This window comes from Varanus komodoensis, unplaced genomic scaffold (genome assembly GCF_004798865.1).
Source record: "Varanus komodoensis strain SLA01 unplaced genomic scaffold, ASM479886v1 scaffold2, whole genome shotgun sequence".
NCBI lineage: Eukaryota > Metazoa > Chordata > Lepidosauria > Squamata > Varanidae > Varanus > Varanus komodoensis.
In genome coordinates this window covers 266,834-273,257 of record NW_025335568.1, presented here as the reverse complement: position 1 = coordinate 273,257, position 6,424 = coordinate 266,834, and positions in this window count along the sequence as shown.

The following is a 6,424-nucleotide window of genomic DNA, read 5'->3' as shown; positions in this document are numbered from 1 at the left end:
CAGCGCTTGCTCGCCTCCCTCATGCAGCGTGGGGAAGAGGGGAGGCGAGGAAGGCGGCCTGGGGCAGGCGGCAGTTGCGTCCACTCGCCGCCTGGAGAGCGGCCCCGCCACCCCCAGCAGGGACCCCGTCCTTCTCGGCGTGCCCAGAGCTCCTGGAGGGCCCTCCCCGCGGCAGGCGCCTCCGCCGAGTGCTCGCTGGCACGCGCCCCGCGGCCGCCGCTGGCACGGGCACGGCCTTCCAGGGACGAGCTGCCCCCGCTGGCACCGAGGACGGCTCGGCTTGCCAGGCTGGGCCGGGCCATTTCTCATCCCCCCGCCGTGGTGGGCTCCTCGCTGCCTCCTCCCGACCTGCCGCCTCGAAGGAAGGGGTCCGGGTTCTGGGCCGAGCGGTCGGGGTGCCGGGGCTGCCATGGCGTCCCCGGTTCGCGCCTCGCCACAGTTCGCCCGCCCCTCCTGCTGACAGCTCCCCCCCCCCCGCGCCTCCCTGACAAGCAATAACGGCGCGGCCTCGCGGCCCCCTTAATGAGCCCGTCCCGGTGAACCGCTGTCGGTCTTCCGCCTGACGGTCCCCGAGGAGCTCATTAAGCAAGCGCCGCTGGAAACTGCCCGGGCGAGGCGCTGGGTGCTGCGGGGGTGGGGGGGCTGGGCTGGGGCCGCCCTCCACTCTCGGGCCTCTTCCGCGGTAGCGTCGCGCGTGCGCGCCGAAGAAAGCCCCGAGCTGTGCGGGGGAGGCGCGCTGTCCCCCCCCCCCCCCCCCCGCCCCGGCAAGGCTTGCCCTGGGAAAGCGAGCAAATCACAGGCGCGGGGGCTTCCCCTCCTGGCGTCCCTTCCAGCTGTGATTATGCCTGTGCTTACAACTAGCCTGCTGGATCCGGATTGCTCTTCTCAGTTTTGACTGTGGCACGGTACAGAAATACTAGCAAATATAATAATTTCGAGGCAGGGGGAGAGAGCTGAGGCGGGGACCAATATTTATTTGTTTGTTTGATTATTCCCGCCCCACCACACAGCTGAAGCTGCCTGGGCAGTTTAATTGGGGCACCACAGTTTAGGCGAGAGGCAGACAAGCTGGAAAGGATTCCAAGGAGGGCAGCGAGGGGGACCTGAGAACTGGAAACAAAACCGCAGAAGGAACGAGGGGAGACCTGGGCCCGGTTCGCCCTGAGAAGAGAAGGCTGAGGTGAGCCCTGGAAGCGCTCTGCCAGTTCCTGGAAGGCTGTCACAGAGAGGCAGGACCGGATCTCTCCTCCATCATCCCCGAGCGAGTGCGGGGCACAGAATGACGGGCTCAAGCGGTGCCCTGCGCCAGAAGCAAATGGGGCGGAAGCTGCAGTTAGTTGTCTTTCAGCACCAGGCATTTTTCTGCTGCGCGCCCCACCCGGCCCCCCAGTGCTGCCTGGGCCCCTGAGACGAGACGTGGGGGTGCGCCTCTCGCATTCTGCAAGGGAGGGGTACCCCCAAAGCAGGGCTCCTCCGTGGCTTGCCCTGCGTGGGATGCAGGCCAGCCCCCGCTGCTCTTGGCCTCTTCTCTGCACCAGACGGAGCCACATGCTCTGGCACTGGGACGGAGCTGCCGGCACCGGCTGCTGACGTGCTGGGGCCTCCCCGCCTGCCTGTGGCCCTTCCTCAGAGGTGCAGCTGCAGCATGAGGCACCCCCAGGCCTCTGTCAGCAGCCCCTTCCCTCTCGCAGTGGCGCCCACTGGCAGCCCGGGCCGGACCTGCAGAGGTGGGACTCCCCCGCCCACAGCTCCTCTGCCAGCACCCACCCTCTTGGCTCAGCAGCATCATGCCCTGTGGTTCAGGGCTATGGGCAGCTTGGCTGAGTTGGCGCATGGGACCGCAAGCCCCGTGACTGGCTGCCAGGGCACCACGGTGGGTCCTGTGGGCGGATTCCCCGTGGCGGCACGGTCCCCCCAGGGCCTTGCGGTGCGGCCATGCATCCTAACCCTAACCCTCTTTTTCCACACGGGGCCAGCTGCTTCAACACGCGTGGATTCCCATGCACAGCAAGTTGTCCCACAGGGGGAGGGGGGAGAGCCGGGAATGAAGCCCTGCATCGCATCGCATGGAGCAGGCCGCAGATTTGGCCCGCGGCAGGATGCCTGGGTGGGGCTGGAAAGCCCCCTGCCTGAAACCCTGGCAGCCTGGCTTCCGGGTGGGGCTCGGCCGGCCGTGGGGCTGGCGGCTCTCCTGTATCCCGGGGCTCTTTGGGGGAAGAGCAGGACATCAGTGTGAGATGCCAGAGGGCTCCGACAGGCTCATCGTCCTCTTGGCAAGCGAGGGGTGCCTGGGCAGGCACACACAGAGTGAGCGAGGTCTGTGAGGATGCCCCCATGGCCCAGTGCACCACAACAGGCTAAACATGAGCCAGCAATGAGGTGCAGCTGCAAAAAGGGCAAATGCATTAATCCTTTGGGATGCATTAAGAGAAGTATTACTTCCAAATCACAAGAAGTAGTAGTTCCCCTATGCTCTTCACCAATCAGACTCCATCTGGAATACTTTGTCCAGTTCTGGGAACCAAGAGTTAAGAAAGATGCAGAAACAATGGAAAGGGGCAGAGGAGGAGAACAAAAATGATCGGGGGTTTGGAAACGCTGCCCTGTGAGGAGAATCGGAGGGAACCGGGCATGCTCAGCCTTGAGAAGAGAAGACTGAGGGGGATGTGATATCCCTCTATAAGCACCTCAGAAGCTGTCACAAGGAGGAAGGACAAGAGCTCTTCTCGCTGATGCCAGAGTGTAGGACGTGGAATAATCAATTCGTGGAATACTAGAGCTGGAAGGGGAGGAAGAGTTTGGTCACTGTCAGAGCAACAGGACAGTGAACCAGTAGCCTGGAGAGGTGGGGGGCTCTCCCACAGAGACATTTAGGGTGGAACTGGGTAGCCATCTGAGTGGGATGGTGGGACTTGGTGTCCTGCGGCCGCAGAGACTGAGCTCATGCCCCCTCCTACCCTTCTGCTCCATGATTCACTGATCCGATGGTCTGTCTGGCAGCTGCATGGTCCCTCCCTGACTTCAGAAACAGACTAGGCATTCTAGCCTGCAGTCAGATGGAGAAGAGCGAAAAGCAGCCAGTTGATGCCACACCACAAGCACGTCAGGACAGGGCGGGATCTCTGGGTCTCCAGGCAGGTGGGCTTGGGGCTGGGCTTCGGGGGCGGGGGGCTCCTCCGTGGGATCGGCCCCGAAGGAATTGCTCCAGACATCCACTAGGTGGCGCTGCGTGGCCACCTGGGTAGGCCCGGCGGCGGATTCTGCCGCTCCCGCGCTCTCGCTTTTGGGGGGGCGGGGGGCCGCGGCTTGCTGTTTGTTCGCTCATGTGCTCCCTCTGATCTTAGAATTGCGGCTGCTCTTCAAAGGGCAGCTGTAAGGCGAGAAGCTGCAGAACTGGAGTAATTTTTTTAAAAAACGAAAGCAAACCTTCAGCGTTTCTTTGGGGTTGACAATGAGCAATGGGAGAATTTCTTTGATCCCCCTTTAAAGCAAAATGAACCCATGAGTGTCACTACATTTCTCGCAGCGAAATCTTGCTCTTTATAAGACTTTTCCTATGATGAATATCAGATTCTGTATTATTTTTCCCAAATGGTGCATTTGTTTCTGCAAAATACAAACTCTGTCAAAATCTTTCTGCTTCATCTTAAATCTATAGGCAACCCTCAGGTGAGATTTAATGTCAGAGTTATGAATGTTCCCTTATGTTTTAATTTGTCTTTTAATTCCTGTTTTGTTGCTAGGCATGCTGAGGATTGCATGGTGGAAAGTCAGGAAACGAAAGTCAGATCACTGCGCCCGGCAGCTGGTTCTGGCTGTACGGTGGACTTCCTGTTACTCAATTTAACAGAGTGGCTCCCAAGGTTTATAATTAATAGCAATAATGTTTGCCCATGCTTTACTTCATATTTTTGCAAGCTTCTATCTTTGTAGGGTGGGTTTAGTTTGTTTTGTTTTGCCAAACCATGTTGCCTGAAGTGCATTTTCCACTTTCCACAGTTCTAATTATTTGAAGATGAAATGATCAGAAGCGTGTGGAGCGACCCGAATGCGCCGGTCTCTCCCCCTACCCACCCCCGCCCATTGCTGCTGATCCCCTTTCTTCCGCAGCACAGACTGGTTCCTGTCCGTGGACCTTCGCCTCCCTTGCTGGGACTAAGCCACTGCTGTCTGGGTGTTTGTGTTCTTGATGCTACAGGCTTTGTTTCCTGTTTGGCAACGGCTTTCCTGCTAAATCCCCCCCCCCAAACCGGGGGAGGGGCTTCCCAGACAAACCAGAGTCTGCTGAGGGCGCGGAAGCTGCTCCCGCACTCGGACCAGCCCTTGCGCTCCCTGCTTGCGGAACGTCCTGGCCTCCTGCTCCGACACCCGGGGCTCCCTCCTGGGGCTGCTGCGCGCAGCGCCGGGCAGCGGATCTCGCCATGGCTGCAGGGCCTTCCTGGTGTGGCTGACTGGCTTAGATCCGGCCAGAGCAGGGGGCCGGGAGGGCGCAGGACCGGGAGTCAGAGTGCGTGCTTGCGGGTCCACAGGGGAGAGACGCAGGATCCGTTTCCAAAGACAATCCCCCCCCCCGCCCGCTGTGAGGGTAGTTTGGATGAGTGGGGTTGATTATGCGGAACAGAAGGCCAGAGCGGCAGGGGCGCATTCGGCCTCCCGAGACCTGCGGCAGCCCTGCTGGGGGAGGGGGCTGCATGGCCCCCAGAGGCCCCACGCCATTCTCGATCCCGCAGAATTTGGGGGGCCCGGTGGCGGCGGCATGCCTCGCTCATGCTCGCACCTCCCCCCACGCCCGTGCTGACGGTCCTTCCGCGCTCGCCGCCACAGGCCGAGGCGTCCACCCCTCCCTTCCGAGCGCGTCCGTCCCAGGAAGCCCCCGCGCCCTCCCGCTCGCAGGCGGCAGCTGGCGCTAATAAACGCGGTCGCCTCGGGGCGGCCAAGCAACCTGGCAGGCGCTCTCCGCAGCTGGAGGCTGCCTGGCGAAGGAGCCGCGGGGAGCTGGGCGGAGAGCCGAGGCGCCCCGCCATGGCCGCCTCCCGGCTTCCCTGCACCCCGCCAAGGCAGGCGGTTTGGCCCTTCCGCGGGCCGTGTGGGATCCACGCCGGGACTGTGCCCGGGCAGCTGTCGCTCCGAGTCAGCTGCCTGCTTGCTTCCCAACGGGTGGCTGAATGGGGAGGCGAGGGCGCCTCTTTCCCGCTGCTGCTGCCGGCCCTCCTTGCGTCCCGCCCTGGCAGCCTCGGCGGCAAATCCGTGAGGCCGTGAGGCCCGTTGAGCTGAGGGGGACTTACATCTGAGCAGACATGTGTGAAATTGTAGGAACTCCTTGGTTTGGGGACAGAAAGTCATGCCCCCCCCCCCACTCCTCACCAGGCACCGGATTCAAGCAGGAGCAGGAGATAAAGTCTCCCTTTCAGGCCCCAAACTCTCCCCAAGACACCCTGGTATGTGGGCAGCCTTTGATGGCATCCAGCTGGTTCCAGGACAGTGAACGGCAAATATATCATAAGCATGGAACCATAACAGCACAGGCCATGGGTCCTCCAACTGGCCCGCGGGCCGGACCCGGCCCTCCACGCCCATTTACCCGGCCCACCTCAGAGGTTTTGGACTCGTGCGGAGATCGTTTTGGACTCGCTTGGAGAAAACATCTCCTTGAGAGGCAGTCAGCGCCTCCCCACGCCACACGTGCGCACGCCCCCAGCCCTGCCTTGCCCTGCCCGCGCCCTCCGCCTGCACTGCCCTGGCGGCCCACACCTATCACCGGCACCTGTTTAAAAAGTTTGAGGACCCCGGCATAGATCAAGGAAGGCAGCTGTTAAAAAATATACAGGGTTGGGGGAATTTCTATGATTAAAATTCCTGGAAAAATGGAAATCTCTGAACTGGAGAGCAGTGGCGAGGTTGTGACAGGAGGGATTTTAGCCACGATCAGAAATACCGTTTCCAGATCTGACCAAAGCGGCATCTGAGGGGTGCGCTTTGCAAGGACTTGAGGGCTCCGGGGCGACTCCTGTAGGCTCTGCGAAGTTGGTCTTCCGACTGTCAGCCACAGAAGAGACGAGAATGGATCGTTCTCGTCCCCCCAGAGCACGGCAGGAGCAGCCCCAGCGTCAAGGCCTGCGCTCAGAGGCGCCCCAGTCCTGCCCAGAGCAGGCAACCCTGTGGCCACGCACGGAGCGGTATTCCCCCCGCTGCCCCTTCTGTCTTGCCTGTGTTCCAGGTCCCCTTTAAGGAGCGGCCACGCGCCCCCTGCAGCACCCCGGGGGGCTCCTGTGGCGCCACTGGGGCGAGGGTAGACTCTCAGGGTGTGCCCTGGGGGATCCATGGCAAACGTCGCCTGTCGGCGGAAAGGGACTCATGGACCAGAAGGAACAGAGGAACGTGCTGTTGAGGTGTTGGTGGTGGCCGCTGACACGGGACCTCTCCT